The sequence below is a fragment of the Anomalospiza imberbis genome, chromosome 20 (genome assembly GCF_031753505.1).
Source record: "Anomalospiza imberbis isolate Cuckoo-Finch-1a 21T00152 chromosome 20, ASM3175350v1, whole genome shotgun sequence".
NCBI classification, from domain to species: Eukaryota; Metazoa; Chordata; class Aves; order Passeriformes; family Viduidae; genus Anomalospiza; species Anomalospiza imberbis.
Genome location: NC_089700.1, coordinates 6,512,820 through 6,536,209, shown reverse-complemented (window position 1 = coordinate 6,536,209; position 23,390 = coordinate 6,512,820). Strand labels below are relative to the sequence as shown.

General features: G+C 45.8%; 1 long non-coding RNA gene across 1 annotated transcript; it reads right to left on the bottom strand.

The window, feature by feature from the left end:
* Nucleotides 1-12,024: 12,024 nt before the first annotated feature.
* On the bottom strand, nt 12,025-23,342 carry LOC137485742 (uncharacterized). The gene is made up of 3 exons (XR_011005448.1): nt 22,265-23,342; nt 16,051-16,186; nt 12,025-13,311 (listed from the first exon to the last, which is right to left on the bottom strand). It is a non-coding gene; the product is annotated as an uncharacterized lncRNA (long non-coding RNA).
* Between the last annotated feature and the right edge of the window lie 48 nt (nt 23,343-23,390).

Sequence of the window (23,390 nt, the reverse complement as noted above, 5' to 3'; positions counted from 1 at the left end):
CCTGTTTCCTCCTTAGCTGCCATCCCTCCCTGCTCCCATCCTTCTTCCACGACCACAGCTCTTTGAGGATAAACTAAATTTTTATGGCATGCTCTGACACTCAGGCTCGATAACGAACTTCCCACCTGCATGGTTCAGCTCACCACGGCCCTGGGTTCGTGCTCATGTGTCTTTTCCCCAGCTCCTTCCTACAGCATGTCTTCATGCATTTTGAATGTTGCTCTGAGGCCCGGCAGAAATCCCCTCTCCTCTGAAGCAGCAGCTCTCCGGTCGAGCAGACGTAGGTACAACCCAGACTTGCCAGAGATTGTCTGACTCAGGCTGGAGATAAGTTGGAGAAACTTGGGATCTCATTAGAGTTGCTCCCAGATGCCCAAGGTGTCTGGCAGGGGTAGAGAGCTGATCCCCAAAGTGGTGGGAAGCACCAGGGCCACTTTGAGGTGATGCTGGGCTGGAACGATGGGCTGAGGTTCCACAAGGCCACGTGGCAGGTGCTGCACTCGGGTCACAACAACCCCTACGGGCCTGGGGCAGTGCTGGAGAGGTGCCCAGTGGGAAAGGACCTGGAGGTGCTGGTCAACACTGGCTGAACATGAGCCCAGGTGGGCAAGAAGGCCAAGGGCACCTGGCTTGGGGTCCCCATTCCTGGAGGGATTTAACAAACCTGTGATGTGGCACTTGGGGATGTGGTTTACTGGCCTTGGCTGTGCTGGGTTAACTTTTGGACTTTATCACCACAGAGGTCTTTTCCAACCTAAATGATTCCATGATTCTATACATTCTAAACCCTTCCATGCTCCTATCACAAGCTCATCCTTTGGATGTGCCCTGATCCCCTCTCAGGGCAGGGGCAGACAGGCCCTGTTGCCTGGGCAGACACTGCCAAGTAGCTCCCCACAGCTCAGCTGTGAGCTCCACACACCTCCCCTGGGAAAAATGTCACCTGAGCCTTTATTTGTTCATCAATTTGCCTTTCGTTTAGAGTTCTCCAGTCTGTGCTGCTCTGGAAGATGAGACCCGTCCCTGTCGCTGTGGCTGCTTTCCCCTTCCTTCCATCAGTGAGCTTTAACACTCTGACTTTGGGCTGTTCATGCAAATCCTTTCCATTAAAAAAAATAAACACCAGAGAACCCAGAAGAGACCCCAAACTGTGCCTCTGGAAACTCACTCCCAGCGGCAGAATCCCGTTTCCTGAGTCGGAGCCAATTTTCTCTCCTTTGTACCACTTTTCCACAGTTTCATCCCATAATTGCTAATATAGAGCTTTTCGTAGATGCTATGAAATCAGAAACCACGCAACACTGCATCTCTTTTATCCTCCCAGGCAGGATGAAAAACCAAACACCTCTTGGATACTGAGAATAAATTTTTAGTTTATCAGCCTAAACCAACACCACGAGACCACATTTTCTCCTGTATTCCCCCTCACTTCCCAGACCACGCTTGTAGCCCCCCTGCACCAATTCCAAACTATTTCCTTTGTCTCAGAAAGTTGCTCTGTGACATGTTCCCCTTCAGAGGGACAGAGCGGAACAAAAGCACCACTTCACATTTCTTGCAGCTAAATAACACTTTTTTTGCAATCCTTCAAGTTTATCCTTCCCTAAATCCCCTGCCTGTGTATTCTTTCCCTGTCTTAGCTTCAACCACTCCCCCAGGAACACTTCCCAAGAGCCCATTTCCCATTACCAAGATTATTTCCCCTTTCATCACTATCTCCGTGAGCTCCTGCTGGTTAGCACCAACCCCTTGTGCCCCCAGCCCCCCTTATCACATCCAGCAGCCCCTGAGCTCATCCCTGCTTTGGAGAAACACGAGATACCGACACCAGTGCTGGTGGGAACAGTGATTCCAGGGATGCTGTTGTATTCCTGACTGCATTGGAGTTTTTGGGTTAGAGATGGAAGCAAAAGGAACTCTGAAAGCAGGACACAGGTGCTCACGCTCTGCTATGTGTGTTTTTGGGGAAGGTGTCACGCTGATGAGCCAAAAACATCGCTGCCCACATAAAAACAGCCCCAGAGCAGCACCCCTCCAGGGTCCCCATCCATCTCTGTCCTCCCCTTTGCCAGAGAAGCAGCCTTGAGCAGGGAGAAGGATGTGTCAGCTCAGTGACCACCTCTCTGGTCCCCACTCAGAGGAAGCCGATTTGGTGAACAACGCAAGTCCCTCGTTACCCAGCTCCCTGCTGGAAATAGCTGCTCAGTAAATCAATTTTTCCCCCACCCTGTGAACACGGGTGAAATTCTCCCCATGCCCAGCCACTCTGCAGATGCATCTTTATCTCTCTGCAGGCTCATCCCCACCCTCATCCGCACAGCCTGAGTCCTTTCTGGAGCTGCTCCTCCATCCTCTTCCTCCTTTGTGAAAACAGAATCAAAATAACTGTTTAACAAATCAGCCATTACCTTCTCTCATGTCACCAATTCCCCGCTATCATTTCGTAATTGGCCAATTTTCTCTTTTACCTTCTCTCTGCTCTGAATACGTCTCGGGGAGCTCTGATTGTGTGTTAAAATATCCTCCCTAATTCACTGCTCAATATCTCTTTCTGCTCTTCTAATTGCCCTTTTAACTTCCTTCTAATTTTTTTATAAATCTCCTAATCCTCCTCCTGCACAGGTTGTTTACATGCACCGGAGAATGTATATGTATTAGCAGATGTTCCTGGGTAAATAATGCACAAAAGAATATTACTGCTTCACGCAAGCTGCAATTACTGCTTCCCTCAGAATAAGCCCTGTTTAACCCTCCTATTTAGGGCACACGCCCCTGCTCTTGCTGTACATCTCCAGGCTATTTCACTCCTGCTGCAGAACATTAACACCACCAGCTCCACCACAGCTCCCTTGCTATCTTCTGGGGGAAAAAAAAATTAAAAAAAGAGAGAAAGAATCTAAGGATAAAAGGAATGGTGTAGTTATGCTCCAACATATTTTTGGGGTTTTTTTAGGGAACACAGCTAAAAGAAACTAAGCAAGATAGCCACACGAGTCAAACACAGCATGTAATACCCTAAGTAATAAACAAATTCGATATTCTTGGTGCTTTTGATTTATGGACAGCTTCCTGCCCTCCCAGCTCACAGGGAGTCGGCTGTCACAGCCCCGGTGCTGCAGACAGGCACAGGGTCAGGCAGGCGTTGTTTGCCAGCTGCTTTGTGAAACACTTCCTAACATTGCTCAACATTTCCTTCCTCTTCTCCATTTCTCCTCTCCATTTGTTTGTGGTCTCCTTTTGCCAACACGCTGCAGCACCCGCCAGATGCTCTGAATCCTCCTAAAAGGAGGATGCTAAAGCATGGGTTTAAAGTTACAGGTCTCGTTTGGATGAAAAGAGTCAAGTTCTCTTCTCTGGGGATCCAGGCAGAAATCAGTGTTTTGCAACCCAACCCGTGATCTTGTTGAGGGACAAAAGGCATTGCTGGAAGCTTCAGGAGGTGGGGGTTATTCTGTACTTACAGAGTCTCAAATCTAAGTACCAAATCGTGGTTTGCAGTAATGTCCTGGCTAACAGAACATCTCTGGTGTCTCAAACATCCATCCTGCCAAAACTACGTCCTGCGAGGCTCCAGCACCTCACCCAAACCTGCCTGTGGGGCAGGAGATTTAAACAAATGGAGCTGAAGGATACCCAAAATGTGATGGAAACAGTGAAAACTCTCCTGCTTTTCAGGGGCTGCTCTGCCACACATGGTCAAAAGCAAAACACTTCTATTAAAATACAGAATTGTTCATATGACAGGCTGAGGATTGCTGAGGCTGTTATGGAATAATGAAACTCTTGGCTATTTGCTGACTTGCCCAGGAAGATTTCCATTTCTCCCCCACATCCACACACTTTGTTCCCCAGAGAAGCAGATCCCACTCCCAGCAAGGCTTGCCATCCCTAGAGATGGATTTGTCTGCTTCAATCTGAGCTGCACCAGGTGATCCCTCTCCACCTGGGCAGGTACCGCAGCACCCCCAGCACAGGACTTGTCTGCACCTTCCCCATCCCTTAGATGAGATTTAACACCTCCACTTTGAGCCTACCAGCATGACTTGGTTATTTCTTTTTTCCTATAGACCTTGCGAAACTTCTCTCAGGCCTGATTTCTCAATAGTGCATACAAATTGCTCTCCTTGGAAAAGGTTTTTATCGTGATTCCCCCAGTCACTCCTTCTACAGCTAAAATATCCCATAATCAAAGGTGTTGGCTCCTCACACATCTTCTCTGAGGAAGCGTTTCTGCGTGTTCTGTCTCATGAAGTGCCTTGCATGCCCTCGTGTGCTCAGAATAAGCCCTCCTGGAACCCCTCCTGGGAATCACAGGCTATCTGTGTGATTTTCAACTCATGCCTTAACCTCCCTCTGAAATATAAAAATGTAAAAGATAATAATTTAAGAGAAAAAGCACTATTTTGGCACCAAAGGAACCTGGGAAGGACCAAATGTGCAAAATCTGCTTGGCTGCATGCAGGGTCCTGTTCCACAGCGCTGTGTGCCCCGCTCCCAGGAGAATCATGTCCCTTTCTACTTTTTCAGGGATCCCTGATAGAAGGAGTCCCTGGGCCACTTGTTCCTCTCCAGCTCCTAAAGGCACAGCTTGGGGAAGCATCCCCGCAAAGGAGAGAGAACACAAAGCAGCGAAACCTCACCCTCGTTGTCACGGGAAGACTTCTCCATTCTTCCCTGCATCTACTTAGCACGTAGAAAGCAAAAGGAAACAAGAGAACACACACATATGGAGCCCCTGTTAAACCTGAACTAAATATACCACAGGATGTTAACAGCCTGCCTCAGCTCCCTGGCACTCCAGCTGGCACGGCAGGACCCCGGGCCACCGACTTCATTGGGTAGCTGGAGGGGTTTTCTCTGGAGTAAAGATGGGAAACCTCCAAAATCCCTCTCCACATGTGCTGCTGACACAGCACTGCCCTGAAATGTCGGTGCCAGCATCCAGAGAGCAGAGAGGCACAGAGCAGCCCTGCCTGACAGCACCTCCTCCTGTGAGGCTCCATCTCCCTGAGTGCCTGTAGGATCCCCTTCCTGCAGGCAGGTGAGGAGCAGAGCTGGGACCAGCCAAGGACATCTGCATGAAGGAGCTGCACAGCACACCAAGCCATCAACTGAGTGGATCTCCGGGAAGAAAGATGGGAATTCTCGAGATTAGAGCAGGGAGAGAGAAGGGAGGCAGGAGAGGCAGGAGCAGCAGGAAGGAGGGCATACGTGCTGGCTGGAGTGGGTGTGTGCAGCCCTGAGAGGGGAAAGGTGGACATATTTGTCTTGCGAGCTGAGAAATTATTAGAGCCAATTATGTGAGCAGAGTATGTGAAAAGTAATCCCAGCTGCAGGGAGCTGGGGGCGGGGGGGGGAAGAAAATCATGATGTGATTCAAGGGGGCCCAAGAGAAAAAGCACAAGAGCGGCAATGACCTGGTTTGCAGATGGATCCATTTCTATTTCTGCTCAGATGCTGAAGCTGAGCCTCACCCAGAGCTCTCGGCTCTCCGATGGCTTGCGTGACTCCTTCCCTGCCTGGTGCAAGTGTCAGGCACATGCATGTACCACACGTCATCTGGGAATCATATTTGCCTTAACAGTCTGCACAAATGTAAGGGCAAACAAGAATTCACTATTAGCATGAGCTCTTCCTCTTCTAGCAGAACAATGTTTTTTAGTCCAGTACAATAGTCTGTTCCCAGGTGTCATTATTTGGGACATAGGCTGCTCACTTTATTTCTATTTTCTCTCTTTTTACCGCTTTGGAAATAAAAGCTAATTCATTGTGCGGATTCTGGCAATTCCTAGTCATGCACTAAATACAGCATTTTTCAAGCAGATTTTTTTCCTTTTCCCCCCACTTTGTAACTTCCCCCAAGTAGCACTGTACACAGAGAAACCAACACCAGGGAAAGAAAACAAAAAGCAGCTCCTACATCAAGGCAGATCCCAGCTCCTCAGGCTTCCAGCACATCTCAACCCAGAACTAGAGCAAAAGGGCAGATTATTTAAAGCCATTGCATGTAGGCCAATTTTCACTGCAGTTCCTTTTGGCTCTGATTTTCAGGCCCCAGTGGAGTGGTGAAGTCATGAATAAATGCAAGTAAACTGAGCTTATCCACTCTTATTTTGAGCAGTGGAGTTTACTCACCTCATGCTGCTTCAGATGGAACACCAAAGGGTAAGTTTAAAGGGAAAAAAAATCCAGGGGGGAGCGGGGGATAATCTACTGCTGCCCTCACCTACTGGCTCAGCGAGTCCAGCACAGAGCAAAGGCAGGGCTGGGAAGCTGCAGACCCACAGAGATTCCTGCTCTGGATATTGAACACACACAGTTATCTCCTGGTGCTCTGGAAGGGCTGGAGTTGCTCCCCTGCTGCGTGATGGGCAGGGGGAAGTTCCCTGTGCCCCTGCCAAGGGGGAACGCATCCGAACGGGATTTCCTGCCTCAGCCACTGCACACAGAAAGCTCCACTGGAGGAGGAGGAGAAGACACCCTCAGCTGATGTTCTCCATCAGAAAGGCAGTGTCTGGAGGAGGAGGGCTGGATTTTGTCTGGAAACATTACAGCCTTCCAAACTGAAAATAACTAGGGCAAATATTTGAGAGTTGAAGAGAGTATCAGGAGTCTTGGAGCACATCACCTGCCCAGTGGTGTCCAATGGGACCAACAATCAAATGCTGCTCACCTGGGATGTTCCCCAGGGACAAGGCAAGCTGGAGACACTCTCAGAGCTGTCCAACAACAGCACTGCAAAGGGTGTGTAATGAATTAAATACACTAAACACCGTATTTTGCTCCTTGGAGCCAGGACCACACTTGCCCAGTCACCTGGTTTGTACAGAACTTCCCCTGAGCTCTGCCTAGGAGTGGCAGAGGCTGAGTCTCCCATAGACAGGATCTGAAATCTCCAGAGATAAATCCATTATGGTTATCACATTAAGTTCAAATAAAAAAAGAAGAAGAAACACCCTGCAATTTCATCTCCCTGCAAGCATCCCTTCCGCTCAGCTCTGACCGTGGTGGAGAGATGGCCACACTTGTCTCCTTGTGGTCTGAACAGCAGAGAGAGCCAGCTTCTTCAAAGTTAAAAGAAAATAGTAATAATGGAGTCCCCACATTCCTGCTGTGTTTATAAAGAGATGTTTTCTTCCTGAGCTCTACAGCATGGCTGGCTTAATCTGAAATTTCTTTTTAATCATAGCGGGAGTCCCAATTAACGTGCCGGGTAATCGTTCAAGTAGAACTGGAGTTTCATGGCTGCAGCAAGGCAAGGAGAGGCTCAGCATCAGGCTACCAGAGCATGGGCAGGGACCAGGAGCACACCCAGATGCCTCACCCCTCCCCAAACCAGGGCGCAGCTCCCCCCAGAACTTTAGAACACAAATAGGTCCCCGATCTCCCCAAGCATCGGGAATGCAGCAGCTCCACGAAAAACCTCACGGTGGGAGCGACAGCACCGCGCTGCTTTCACAAGCACCTTCCCGAAGGAAAAACACCCATCGCACTCACTCCTGCCTCCATCTGCAGGCGTGTAATCCAACACATGTGCTTCCAGCGCAGGCGGCGAGGGGGACCTGCCTCTGACCTACTTTCTTTTGTTGCTGGAAGTGCTGATCTCTATGCAGAATTCGGCGAGCAGGCAGAAGCTGTCATTAGGGTCTGGCTTCCCCTCTGCCTTACACCGCTCCTTACATCACCGCAGCCGCCAATTCCAGCCCGGGTGCTCCCGGTTTTCGCCGGTGCCGGCGCCAGGACGCTCTGACCTCGTCCTGCCTGCGAGCACACAAAATGTTCTGCGAGCACATAAAATGTTCTGCGAGCACACAAAATTGCCGCCTGTCACGCAGCAGATTTTGGCCAGGCAAGGGGGTTACCTGCAGCCTCGGATGAGCCCTGTACTGACCCAGAGGAGCATGCTGCAGTCAGCACGCCCAGACCAGAGCAGCACACACAACGCCTTACTCTGTATTTTTTTTTAATTTTTTTTTTTTAATTTTTCATTCACAAGAAAGCTGGGTCTGAGTTAGGCACCGTGCTGACCTGGAAAGCAAAGCTCTTAAAATTCAAATGTGTACACCCAGCGCGGATCTCATCAGGAAGTATTATGGAAAACACGGGCATGCAGGCTCTTAAAGCAAGCTCTTAAACACACAGGCTTCCATCTCGAAGTATAAAAAATCCTGGCGTGAGTGTGACCCTCCTCCAGCTCTCCTCTGGTGCCTCAATATCTTTTAGGATGTTGAGCTGCAGCCCGGAGGTTTGGGAGTTCCAGGCTCACTGCAGTCACTGGGGCTTGTGTAAATTGGTCTTCAGAGAAAACCAACTCCGCTGCCTTATGCAAAACCACTCTTTAGTAACCTACTAAAGAGCTTCCCCAGAATCTGTCTTCCCTGTGCTGCCAGGTACCCGGGTGTAACACAGCGCCTTGATGTTGCAGATCTGGAGATAAAAGGCTGTTGTGTTAAACCCGCATCCTTCAGACCTTGCAAGGCAGTTACTAGAAACAAGCCTCCCCTTCTGCAATGGCTTAAGAGCAGACCATTTTAATTGATTAGGTTGCCCATTATGGCTAAGCAGAAGAACAGCCTTGCAATTGAACCTCAGTCCTTGAAATGCAGAGAGACATCAGCCTGCAGTGCATTTGCAGACCTCAGAGGCTAATTTCTACCCTTTCTGCTGTTCCACTCCCTCAGTCTGGGATTTACCTAAGCACACAGGATGCATCTCTACACCAGGCAGGGGGGAATTGCTTCGCATTGACGTTCAGTCAACAGATTCTAACGATAAAACAATTTCAAATCCGCACTTTGATTAAAATCAGAGCCATGGAAAAATCATGCTAAGGTTCATCTAATGAATTTTACTTTCCAAGACTTTAGCAGAAGCCTGCCAGGGACTAAATCCAAGGGGGTAAAGCTAAATTTGACAGTCTGATAGTTGTCTTCACCCCAACTCCTCATGCAGATTTAACAGTATAAATAAATCTGGCGTGGCCACCAAGAAAATAATCCCATCTATTTAGCAGCAACAGTCTACTGGGGAGAGGATAAGAGGCATTTGAAGACAAAAACAATCTCAAACTGTATATATATGAAATTAAAGAATGTGGGTAATTAATTCTTTGATAAGATAAAATCTGCGCTAAGTTTGGGCCATGAGTCAGAGAAATGAGAGATAGAAAATATGTTCATCACTCAGTCCACCTCTTTACCAATACATATTTTCTAGCATTTGTCCAGTGTAGGCTTTGTTTTGTTTTTTCAAGTCAATGAATCAACTTTCTTGATATTCAGCCCAATGCCAAACAGGAGCTACTGGCATTTGCCGAGGATGAATAAATAACTAGTAATGGCACAGTCTCGTGAGATGGTCCAGGAAAATCCTGGGCGAGGTTTCCCCAGGACATGGCTGGCTCGATCACACTCCCCTGTGCTTTCTAAAAGAGCAGATATACCTACATATGCACAGATCTGTGTTGTTACACCAACCGCCAACGAGCGCCGCCCAGCCCGCACCTCTCCACGGATGCGTTTTTGCCTGCTGCTCCCAGATCCCCGAAATACCAAGTGACTTGTTTAGAGAAAGCTCGTTTCTCCCAGCACCCTTACCTCACTCTTAGCAACCTTCTATTTAAAGTCACAATCTGTTGCAGCAAGCCAGCTTAGGAGTGTATAAACAAGCTGTTATGACCCCGCTGCAGGAAGGGGAGGAAATGGCCTATGCTTTAAAGTCAGCTGCCTTCAATAATTAGAAGCAAGTAGACAAACATGAAAGCAATGACACTTCAATGTTCTGTTATTTAAAGGGTACAGCCGCCACTCAGTCCCTGTTACCACCCAGGTATGCAGCCCTGCTGCAATTAGTCAAGCAAAGAAGAGTGTCACCTACCACAGGAGGGGGTCACAAACTCTTTCCCTGTCCCTGTTACTTGGAGAAGTACGTGGGGCTTTTTATTTTAATCAGTCTTTTTCTTTTAGCATGCAATGGCAGCTGCTTCTCACATCAGAAACCCTGAAAGGTTTTTATTAGTCCTAATGCTCCACAGAAGAATTAAGAGGTAACAGCACATATGTTCTGCTGTGCCCCGAAGAATGGGAAAGGGAGGAAAATTAGCTCTTCTGCAGCAGCACAGCCCAGGGTGTAAGACTTGCTTATTACCAGAATCAGCTGCTGATGGAGTGAACACATCCATGCACAAAGCATTCCCTTTGCAAAGGAGCAGGATCTGCATTCCTGGCCTGAGAGGGGGAAGGCAAAGGTCCCACAGAGCAGCAGGAAGGTTTCTTCTGGAGCTGTCAGTAGAGGAGACAGTCTCCTTGCGAAAGGCAACGCGGGATTTTGCTTTATTCCATCTCCCAAATGGAAAGTGGAGAAAAAGGCAAAATCAGCACTAAGATCACACCTGGGAAGCTCACAGTGCTGCGTGGTTTAAACCTGAGCGGGGCTCATATCTCCCATTAGGCTGTCTTGACATTACACTCACAAATAACCCTCAAGTGCTTTTAGTGTAAAAGCCTGAAACTTGTTTGCTGAGGGACTCATTCGCATCAGCATCCTGAGCAGGGAGCCGACTTCTTCAAAGCAGCTTTCTTTAGGGAAACACAACGCCAAAGAGAGCAGGCACTCAGCTCTTCCAGGAGAGATAAAAGAGGAAAATTAGAGAAGCTGCAGCTTATGCCCATACCAATAAGAGCAGGCGTTTACCACCACTTAAATAATTAAAAAGGTTTTTCACCAGTGACCAGGTTGTCAGCGACTCATCTCACTGCCACCCATGGACGCAGGCAGCAGAGTGACAGCAGGGCTCTGCTCTGAGGGATTCTGCCACCCCAGTAATCCCAGCACAGTGAACTGCAGGGAAGAGAAGAGGAAAGAGAGAGGAGGAAAACCCCCTTTTTTTCCCAGGAAGTTCTGCTGTGATTTCTTTTGGGATAGGACCCAAGGTTTGCTTAGAACAATTTTTAGCCAGACCATGTAATACCGACTACATTAAAATGCTGAGACTTTGGGAGCAATTATCCCAAAAAATAGCATGCCAGGCAGAGCAGTGCAATTAGTCTGCATGTTAAGAGGCAGGATCCAGGCATTAGCACCCAAACCAGCACGCACGGGACACGATCCACATTTAGTGTATTTACAACACGTGACCTAATAGTAAAAACAATAATTAGCTACTATTAATACCAGTGGATGAAAATAGAGGGGAAGGGAAGCTGCATAACAGAAGTTATTTATACAGAGGTGGCACCACCAGCCAGGAGTAAAGATGGCAATGGTTTACAGCATGCTCATCCTGAGCCCCAGGAAGGGACAGGTTGGCCCAGGGATGAGGGACAGCCTTTGGAAAGCTCTGTGGCTGTGCCATGGGCGTTCCAGCTTGCAGGGAGGATGGGTGCTCCAGGTTGAAGGAGGTGGATTTGAATCCCACCTCCGTCGCCTCGCCACGTACCGAGCTCGCACGCAGCAGCCACAGAATCTCTCCCAGAATCTGCACATGGGATTAAATAACACACAACCTGTGGAGGGTAAACCAGAAGGATGACACCCCCTCTCTTTTTACTTATCCAAAACATTCCCAGGCAGTCAGGCAAGGCAACAACTGCAGTGATACAAAGCAACACCACAACGTCTCCTAGAGAAGGAAACAGGACTTGGCCCAAAGCTTTTGTTAGGGAGAAGAGGGTCCTTTTATAATACAGCCCTTTGTTCTGCTGGAGGAATTCAAATGCTATAAATTCATCCCCCTGGTAAATGCAGCAGTTATCAGGCATTTTACCACAGGATTCCTGGTCTCCTACTGAAGTTAAATGCAGCGCCATTACAGCAGCACTTTAAGGTGTAAATATTACATTCCTGGTTCTTTAGGAGATGTTCATTTAGTGAAATAAAATCCTGCTAGTAAAACACCTGATCAAACCCTTCAGCTGAACTGGCCCAGTAATTGCTCTAGGACTGGAGGGAGTCCAATGACTGGTTGCAATTTATGACCACTTTAGGAAAAAAATCTACCTTGAAGCATCCGCTGCTAAGGACTGAGTTGTAGATGAGATCATGGAGTACATTTACATCACAGCTTTCTGTAACATTAAGTGGCCACTAATTCGTGCTGAATTCCTTTGTAATTCTGATGGAATCACATCTGACAATCACATAAACAGCAAAAAAATTCCTCAGGAATAATGTTACTACAACAAGGAGTAAAAGGCAAAGGAATTATTCATCTTTCATGGTGAGACATGCCCTTTTCTATCATCTCTACTCACCCAAAATAATTTGCCCTGCCCAAATTTCACAGCCAGGGCTGACAGACACCAAGTTGTAAAGGGGTCACTCTCTTGAGCCACAAAACTCAGCCACAGTTACAGTTTGAGGGAAATACAGTTAAAATCTGAAGCTGTGAGAAAGCTTAAAGACAATTAAACAACAAGATGAGCTGCCTGAGGGAGGCGGCAGGAAAACCTTGATGAAGATTTTGCTGCAGGCAGGGGGCTGCATTAAATGACCATAATCTCCACTGCTATTAAAAATCCAGGGGTCGGGGTAGGAACTGGACAGAGAGAACGGATGCAAAACCCAACCATTTTAACCCTTTCCATTCAGCAGAGAGAATTAGGGTTAGGAAAGGGTGCAACAAAAAGACCAGAAGGCAGGAAAAAGCAGAGTCATAAATGTATCAGAAGACTAAGATCCAGCTGGAGAGCTGTAAAATGGCAGAGCAGAGTCAGAATCCTGTCAGAGACATGGAGGGGAGGGATAATCACAGATTTCAAGGAGTTTGGTGTTTTTTCTTTCCTGCAGTGAGGGTAAATCCTCTCCACATTCTGGAACCAGGGAGGAAAGGAAGGTTTAGGCTTTCTGCATCCCCCAGCTCCAGAAAACAAACACTGGTTCTGCCCTAGAAGAAAAGTGGTTTTATCACCTTCAGTCCTGCTCCAAAAGGGCTGTGTTAGAAAAGCCACAATCCTTTGGCACTTGAATAGCACTGAAATCAAGACACCAGCTCAACTCCTGCCTCCACATCCTCCCTAGGAGGAAAAACACCTGGGAAAGCCATCAGGACACCTCTTCCTCTTGCTCCATGGACCTGAGAAACTTGGAGATGATCCAAAAAAAGCAGTATTTTGACTGTCTCAATTAACCAAATAGCTAAAAACTTTGTTATTTGCCTGGCACCAGTAGAAGCAGGGTCCATATGCTGAACTAGAACAAGAACTTGCTCGAGGAATTGCTGCCTGCACCGTGAGATGCCAGAAGCCAGATGGGGGATTTATAACAGCACAAGGCTGGCTCAATGGGCAGGGGCTGCTCCAGCACAGTGTGTTCCTGGAAGAAAGCAACAGTCACCAAAGTTAGGGGAAAGGGTTAAAAATAAAAGTGAGCAACTTTCTTATCATGCGCTCCTTGCCCTCCACTGAATTAACATCAGAATCAGAAATCAGATGATGCTCCAGGCTGCCTGAAAATTGTTTTTACACTTTTAGTATGCCCATGGCCAAAACCCAGACAATACATGTTCATGTGAGGTGATTATTTAATGAATTTTAAGGGTGCAGCTACATTAGAAGGAGCTGATGCTCCCTTGTGCTGTTCTCCTGAGCAAAGACTTTGGGACCAGCTCCACAAAACAGCAACAGCAGCCCTGGAAAGGTGACTGGCTCAACTCTTTTGGACAGCAAACACATTCCCCATCTCTCGTGGAAGTTACGGCGCCTGGGTGTGATGCGAGGCAGAGGGAGGCACAACATGAAGCTACAGTTTTAGCTTCCCATTGGGTGCAATAATTACAGGTAGGGAGTAACAGCAGCATCTCTCCATAAGGCTGTTAATAAAGTTCACCTTCACTAGCTACACCCATTCCTCTTTCCTAAAGACTGGAAGAGATTTTATAGCAGATTCATCACCTCCACCCTTTAATTCTATTTTTGGAGTCTATTGAACTTTTGCATATGTTGAAATGAAAAGAGTCTATATTAATACAACCACTTTTTTGTTACTGTAATGAGAGCCTTGAAACCACCACAAAGAGAAACATGCCTTTTAACAGCTGAAACAAATTATTACAGCAAGTGAGTCTTAAAAGGAATTTCAAGTAAAAATATAGTATTGCATGAAGTTGTTATGGCAACTGATGTTGTAGAGTAACTGCACTGGGGCAACTTTTCCTCCTTCATCCTGCTCAGCAAAGTCTGGGAAAAACTTTATGATAAAATTGTGCCTTAATTAGTCAAATAAGTCATAAATATAGCTTATCCCAAAATCCTTAACATTCCAGCCTCATGCAGTCTGTGTGCAGTTACTCTACTAATGAGAAAATATATCTACTAAAGCCCCACTTACCATTAAAAATCCTATCCAATATTTTTCTAATACAATTTATCAATTTAAACACATTGCACAATGTAATATTCTGCAGCATTCCATTAAAATGATAAATAGCTATGGAAAAAACAAGGGATTAAACATACTGTAATGTAATCTAACAGTATTTAAACATAAATAAAAAAACTTAAATATGGATGGGAAATGTACCGTATTTGCGAGCAAAAAGAGCCCAGATGACTCCCTGGGTTGGAGTATTAATAGGCCAGAGGAAGCAGAGCAATGAGAAATGACAGTCAACTTCAGAGGATATAAAATGTCCATTAGGCTTTGTTATAAGATTACATCAAAGCAGTTCATATGTTTTAATCTGGGGAAAGAGAAAGCAGCTACTTGGGGTCTGTGCCTGGGGGCTGCCTCTGTGTACTGAACCAGACAGTTTGCATAATGAACAATTTTTATTCAATCAGGATTTCAGCACAGATAGTTCCCACTCAATGGGCTCTAGCACAAATGGGGTTGGATATTGATGCTATTCTTCAAGCTCCACCTGCTGGCTCCGGAAGAAGTGCTGGTGGCTTTCTGAAGGGCCAGTTTGTGGAGGGACATCAAGTTATTCGGATAAAAATCCAAGCCCAAGCTCTGTGCTTCTTGCATTTCTCAGTTTGGAAAAAAATAAAACAACAAACCACAAAAAACAACAACCACCAACCAAAAAAAAAAAAACCCAGAACCCTCCCAAAAAATAAAATCAAACCAAAAAATCCTCAGACTTTAGAGTTTTCCTTGGGTTGCACCAATAATTTGGCTGATTTGCTTAGGCAGATGTTGAGCTGCAGACCAGCTCCCGCAGCAGAGGTGCATTAGCTGCCAAAACCTGCCTGGTCGAACCCACCTGATTACCAAGGGAGTTGCCTCGTGCTCAGAGTGCAGCCAAAAGGGCAGAGCAGCCAGGGAAATCATTCCATTTAGCGTGCGCCTTCTGCACAATAATTACTTATTTAAATTTTACTCTGCTGCTCAAGCCATTAGAAAAATGCACTATAAACAAAGGTGATTTTATGCAGACAATAGCTGAGCCAGTCATTTTTTAAAGACAGGCACACCATGACTTATCTCCCAGGATGAGCAGCTCTTATGAGATAGCTGAAACAAGGTTTATAGCCTAAACCCTATTTCCAAGGGTTATTCCAGTGGCTGCACTGCTGGATCACCTTCAGCTTTAGCAGCAGCATGGAGCTCACTTACCCCACAAATGCAAGCCAGGGTCACTAACAGCTTTATGGAGAGGAAGAGCCCAGGCAACACTTTGCTGCACAGAAGTGCTTGCTAAATCCAGGGATGATCATTTAAAGGTTTCACATATACACCTGATAATTCAGAGTTAATTAGTGTGGGCATATTAGAGATGCTCCAGCCTGCACCTCTGGATTCTGCCTATTGATCAGGCACTGCGGCTGCTCTTGGCTCTGGGAGGAACTGTTGCAGTGAATTTTGCTTCCTGCCTGATTCGGGTAGGCTTTGCTTCTGACTGGCACCAAATCCCTTCTTCCTATTTCCAGAAGAAAAATAGCTCCCTTTTAATCTAGACCTTCCAAAGCTCCTGCCATGCCTGTGACGTCCTGAATGCAGAATTATGGCTTTCCCTGGTTTCTGCTCATTTGTCTGGAAGCCTGTAGGTTGTTGCATCTCACCCCCAGTACTTTTTTGGCTCCGTTCAGAAATACTCTTTTATCAATTCACCTGACAGCGATCCAGCAGGACGGGTGTGTTGGAAGATGATGCTAATCCAGAGAGACCATTCTGCAGTTGGAGCATTCATGAAGTCTAATGAACTATTGGCAGAAAGGGACTTCTGTGGTGCAATTAAAACTTGCTTCTGCGAGACACAAAATATTGCAACTAAAAGTTAACGGTGCCAAGCAGGGGGGGTGGATTAGCTCAGGGAACATAAATTGGTGAGAAGAAGCCACTTCCTTCTCCCCCCATCCCCAAGCCTTATGCATTAGGCAAAGCTGAAATAATGAATATGTATTGCAAGGTGTTTGCTACAAGCCTACTTATAAAGTGCACAGCCAGGAACTCCTGGAAGGGGGATTTATGGGAGCAGTCACACACAGCTGGCACACAGTGTTCTGCAGGCTTCAATTGGGATGAATGCCCCCCCTGTAAGCACTTAGCACCCACCACAATAAACTAAGGTGTATAAGCAGAGTCTAAAGTTTATTTTCAGGAGCATCCCTTGAGGGGGAATGCTAAATCAACCACCTCAGGTTTGGTAAATTCAACGAGAAGCCTGAGCTGGGAGAGGGGACATGGCTCATCTCCTGCTCTTGAGATCCCCAATGTCCTCAAAATGCTCAAGGAAGAGGAGGCAAAGCATGGGAATAGGTGGCTGCTTGAGGACTGGACCAGTCATTAACACCAGATGACATCCCATTAATCAGAGGAAATGACACTAACAGGACCATTACAATGCTGTGATCTTTCACCGGCTTTGTTAACTGAGGAGGGAAAAAACCCCTACCCACTGGACACTAAGTTTTAATTTCAAAAAGAAATTCACCTTCAAATTGCTTCGTCTTTTTGCATTTGTTTCCAAGCAGAGTAATTAAAATTCTAAATCAAAACACAGTTACTCTTTTCCTTCAGTCTCACTTGGCAATGAGCACGCTGTCCCCAAAATCCAATACAACACCGGAGTATAACGAGAGCAAGTCAAGCAAAGCTTCCTACAAGGTGAAGGCAGCTCCTGGAGCTTTAGCATCAGCCAGGAGCTGTGGTGACCCAGGCTCTGACTGCAAAGGCTGGCTTAAGGGCTGATGCTAAAGACCACGTCCACTGATAGGTGGGATATTAATGCCACTCCTTTCTTCAAACCCTCTAAGTCTGCACTGCTGCCTGGGAGAAGTTTGAAGACTAAAGATATATTTTTTTGAATTATTAATCTCTTTGCAGAAGCTGTACACTTGGAGACAGCACAGAAAATAGGTTAAGGCTCACAATAAGCTGAATGAGTTAAATCAGAATCAGGCAAGTGTGCTGGCAGCCAGCTCCTGTGATTCTTAAGCTTATGGGCCAAGGTATGAGTATGAAGGGAACAGCAGGATGAAGTCAGATAAAATGAACATGTTGGGTTTGACTAGTCTATAAGGAAGGGTCAAATAATGGCTTGCTGGTGGGACCTATAGCCAACATGGAATGACTGACTGAAGCAAAGAAGGACTGACATTACTTCTCCAAATTATAAATTCTGCTTCCCAATCTATCTGAATGGATTAACCTCAAAACACGAGATCCGGAATTTAAAGATTCAGAATTCAGAAGCTATTATGAGTCAAGAGCAGGAATTAGCATTTGAGTTATAAATATGCTCTAACAAACTGACAGGAGTCAGCTTGCTGTTCCTTCCCTTTTTGAAGATGGTGGCATCATACTCGCAATATTTAGAGACATAAACCTAGAAGTGATTTTCACATCCCGGCTGGATGTTAACAACGTGGCTTGTTGGGAGAACACTGCTCCTCATCTAACCAGTGCTGCCATGCAGGAAGCTGTTACAACAAGGCAAGGTCTGTGTTTCCAGTACAGGAGGTGGGAGCTGTCCAAGGAAAAAGTGCTGTCCCAGGACACAAAGCTATGCCCTGATCTTCTACAAGTCCTCCCTTACCTAAAAGGCTGTCAGGAGAGAGAGGCAGACATGAGCACACTCTGAATAAACAGGAGCCACTAATATCAGAGAAAGTCTCCAGGCAGTAAGTAATGAAGGCACTAAATAACTGTACCCGCTATTCGGATTTTCTGCCAAACATTAGCCAATTTAAAAGGCAGCAAGAGGCCTTTTACACAGGGAGAATTTCTTTGAGCACCGACTTAAAAGCTGAAGTTTGGCAGGCAAGTGTCTGAGAAGGATGGGGGAGAGGTAAAAGCCAATTTCACCTGGTAATCTGCTACACTATTTGTGTCCTACCCAGACCACACTTCATGCATTAAGAACACACTGCAGCTCTCCCCCGCGCTGGGGGAGCGGGGAGCTAATGGTTTCTATTACAGGCGTGTGTGGAGGGTGGCTGTGGCATGCACATCTGTCTGCAAAATAGATGTTAGCTCTGGAAACTGCCTAAACACCTCCGTTCCCCAGCAAACGGGGCTGGCAGTGGAGTTTTTTTGGGCTCCCTCCCGGCGTGACAGGCGGGGGTGATTGACAGGGCTCAGAGCCGAAAGCCCGCACGTGCTCCCACTGTAAATAGTAAAGCTTAAAAGCCTCAGCCCTAACTGACTATTTCACAGACTTCAACTCAGTTACTCTTAATGAGGATTTCCATGCACACACATAGAAAAAAAAGGAAAAAAAAAAAAAAAAAAAGAGTCTACACGTTTGCAGTGCAATGGGGAAAAAAAAAAACAAAAAAAACCCCAAAAAAATCAACAAGCAAACAGCAAAATAAACAGCTGGTGAAGTGAAATACGAGGTTAGAGCCCTCTCTGATTCAAGAGAGGATTATTAAAACAGCTATAAGGATGGTGTTGGCATCTCTTGAAATGAGTTTGTTACATTCAGAAGAGGCAGTTACACATGACAAACCATTTTCTGTTTAATTAGAGGGCTCTGTGTGGAACACTTCCAGGCGGAGGAGGGGAGCAGATTGCCACCCAGCATCTCAATTATGGGACAGAGCCTTAACGATTCGACATGTAAATGTTTTTGACTGACCGCAGAGGGACAAAAAAAGAGAAAAAAAAATAAGGGGGGAAAAAAAAAAGAGCTGTTCAGGAGGTTAAGGAACAGGAGCTTTGTCCCAGACTTTAGCATCCTGGGCTTTCTTGTCACACACATCACTGCTGAAGGCTTCTTTCTGCCCAAAGAATGGCTTCTTCTTGCTGGCTGGGAGAAAAAAATTACAAAATTTCTATGGGGAAAACCACAGAGATACCCTCTGCCCAACCCTGGTTAAAAGCTTTCTATTCTTCCAACCAGGTAAAATAATTCCTGGTTGAGGAATAGAGCAGGACCTTGGTATTCACACCAAAGCTCTGAAAGTAAGCAAGCACAGAAAGGAAATTCTAGCTAATACAAGTTAAATATAGGTTATGTTAGCTGCATTTTACAAGCACTAAGAATGTTTTTGGAGAAAGCTGTCATTTTTAATGACAGCACAAGCTCCAATTACCACATAGCTGATACACTTGGGATTTGGAAGTTTTTTTTAAAATCACTTGAAATCTAAAAAAACCTTCATTATCAGCTTCTGAGTTGGATGTAAATAACTTCACCTGGTGCTAAGAAGTTTAACATTTCACAGGGGCACAGGAACAACTTAAAGCCATTTATAAATGCAGCTTCAGCTTCCTGGCAATCTAAATGCAGTCTCCGGCAACTTGAGCAGCAGCAAAGAACACAAGGCTGGGCTGCAAGGGGAAAAGCAGCAAGGCTAAAGGAGATGTGTGAGCATCACCAAACTCTGGGATCAGACAAGAGTCACCTTAGGCTGCAGATACCTGTCAGTTCAGGGGAAAGATTAATCTTGCTGCTAGGCTTAAGAAAGGCCACTTAAGCTGAGAGCAAAACCATGTATCACCTTGAGCCTAAAGCAGAGCATTCGCCCCACAAGATGCTTCGAGAACAAAAATGCAGCCATGCTGAGGAAACCCTCTGTCCAGTGCAACCCTCCCAGCTCCACCAAGCTGTCCCTTGGTTCCCTCAGGCTTTCACCACTCACCAAGGTGAACAAACCCAAAAGCAAGTCAAAAAAAGCCCCCAAACTCGCTTTCAAAAACCAGAAAGCTCCTTGGAAAAGTCTGCAATAAACAGCAGCGCGCACAGAGCAGCTCCAGCCCCAAAACCCAATGCAGGAGCAGCGAAGTTGAAGGCTGAAAATTCTCCTTCCCCACAGCTAATGTGAAAGCCTTACAGTCAGCAAGAAGAAGGGCAGCCTTCTAGCTTGTGGCAAGCACAAAGTGGGATTGAATCATTACTTGAAGAACGTGTTTCAGTGTCTATAAATAAAAACCTGCGAGGCTCCTTGCCAGAGAAGCCCAAGTCAATATTGCTTTTCTATATGCGCTGTCAAACTTTACTTTTAGACAGTATATTAATTACCCAGTCAATAATTGTGGGTTTCATTAGTGTATTAAATACCTCAATCAATAATATTTATCCTTTTCAGAGTCGGTCTTCACCAAAAACAAAGGCAGGAGTATTTTTTGATCCTGCAGTTCAAGAAGTCAGTGCAGCATAGCAGCAAGGCTTTAATGGAAAACATAAAACACTAGAAACAGACAAAAATCGGATTATTACTCTTATTTTTCAGCCTTTTGTACAATAAGCCATGGGGGAATTCCGAGAGCTAAACTGATGGCAGAAAAAATTAGATTTCTTCCTCTTAATTGCTCAGCGGTGATGTCAGAGTGGACATGACAAATGTTCACATCTTTCATTTCTCCATCAGATAAACCAGCAACCAGCTCTGCTCTGCCAACTTTCCTGAGGATAAACTCTCAGAGCAAAGAGCCCTTTTCTGGTGCATCCTCTGCAGTGCAGCTTCCCAAGTGCCTTTATCCTAACCTGGGCTATCCCTGGGAATTACATCCCTATGAGAGGTAACATCTTCACGTGGGACCTTAAAGAAAATTTCATCAGGCAATACAAAAAGGAGCTCAGGAGGGTGGTTTTTTTAAATTTTTAATGTTGTTGTTGTTTAAAATCTCCCTTTAAAGGGCAAAATGTTTGGGACAAATTTAAAAAAAAAAAAAAGCCTCTGCAAGTGTCCAGTTTATTTTAAATAACTTACAAGGATGGGAAAAAAGAAAAGCACAACAAACAGCTGAGGAACACTCCCAAAGGCACGCTTTTGGCATGGCACAGAGGCTGAATTTAACAACAAATCAATGCAATATAAACAGGAAAAAACTAAAAACAAACAACACCCTACCCCCCAAACACAGACACCTAAATATCCAAATAAAATACACAGAAAAATGCGTAACAGGCCTCATGAAAAATCCATCTGGCGATTCAAACTACTTTTTTTTTTTTTTTAAATATGCATATGATTGAAATGCAAAAATGTAAACATGAAAAACAGACTTTAAAAACTGCGAGAAGGTCTGTGGGCCTCTTGCATCCTCACAGATAATATATTAAAGAGAATTTCCACTCCCTGTAATAAGATTATTGATATTTACTGCACTACTCCAGTATTTATAATGCCTAATACGCTGCAGACCACTCCTTTCCATGAACGCAGGCTTTGGAAGTAGGCAGCCCAGTCCATTTCACGTTTTTCCTAAGCCTTTTATATCAAAGTGCTGTGAAATTTCCCTTTCTCTCCCATCAGAGTCTCCCCAGCAGCCCTACAGCCGCCTGAGGGCTGAGGGAGAAGCCCTGTGGGGTGGCCACTCTTCTCCAAAGCGGCCACTCGTTCAAGGGCTGGAAAACAAGGAGGCCAAAGGAAAAGGTGACAAAAAAAGGACCCAGAAGCAAAGTTACTCTTCCCTCCTCGAGATGTTATCTTGCATCTTGGGCAGCAAATGTAAATATCACCAGGAATTAGGGATCAAAACACCAGACTCGGCAGCTTCCACTCTCACACCCGTTGCACTAAAAGGACAATCCCGTCGTGCTGGAACACAGAGCCCACACACACTCACTCATCCCAGCTGCCAGGCAGAGCACACACAGCACAAAGCAACCAGTCACTCCTGATCCATCTAACACCACCATTTATTCCTTACAACGGCTCTGAGAATGTATTACTCCTCCAAGCTTGACTTCGGGGACAAAAAACCCCAAACAAACAACAAACCACCTGATGCATCTTAAAAAACTCGCTCTGGCTCGAACAGAATCTCCCCTCCAGGGACTCGTAAAGGGTCACTAACAACTCATTTAAAATTCACGCCCAGTGAAAACACAGTTCAATCCCACCTGGGGGAATTAAGACAAACAGCAAACTACCTGAACCTGGCCCGGCAGAGCACGCTCCAGATCTTCCCTCGGCCATGCACAACTCGATGTTCTTGTGTAATTGCCTTGGCACCTGCCTCTTTCCAAAGCAGCAGCCTCCCAGTTTCATCTCTGCTGTGTACATTTAATTTAAAGCAAAACACGAGCAGCCCCAGGAATCCTCACCTCACAGAGATCTAGTTACCAACAATTCCAGAGCCCTTTCAATTGAGCAAATACATATTCAGGCCAGGTAATGGCTGAAGCCATCCAGAATAACCTGGATGGTAGCAGGGGAGATTTATGATGAGGGGAAGGAAGGCACAGGCTAGCTTGCCAAAAATCCAAATTAGCATTGTGAGTCCACTTAATTAGCATAGTCAGAAGAGCCCAGAGCCTTTGTGAAGTTTTCCACAGCTCCTGCCAGTGGCTGCAGGGTTTGGATGGCTATGGTCAGTTAGCAGTGAGGTGGAAGGAGAATGGAGACACTTCCACAGCTTCCTTGCCCTCACTTTCCTGGGATTAACAAACAACTTATTAACAAGTTACCTTCAGCAGTTCTAGCCTATGATCAGGGGAAGGAAAGCAAGATAGATAGAGGCATCTATCTTTTATATAAGTGGGAAATCATATGCCCCTCTCAGGATTCATTCTGCTATATTAGCTCTTCCAGGCCCCTCCTAAAAAAGATCCTCATTCTCCTACTCAGCAGTGTAGTCCTCCTCTGTACTCGCCCCAGCTGAGTTTCTTTTTTGCCTCTCCACATTGCAGGCCAGAGCTGTACATAGCATTCGAGATGAGATCTCACAGCAGAGGCTTATATAATGCTGTGGCACTTGTATAGCTACACTAGAAATACCTTGCCTCACATAGCTTGATGTTTTTATCATATACTAGCTGATTAAAGCATGATTAAAACCCTCCAACTCTTCAGTCACTAATGAGCATCCACTTTAGAGCAGAGGGTTGTTTTTTATTAGTCCTCAAATAAATGGCTTTTCACACAAACTGTTTTAAGTTGATTTTCTGTTCCAGTTCTCAAGGTCATTCAGCTGATCCTGTAAGATATCTTAATGCTCTTGAGCATTGATACCCTGCATCTCTAGTGCTCTGGCTGATGGCACAATAAACCCAGCAA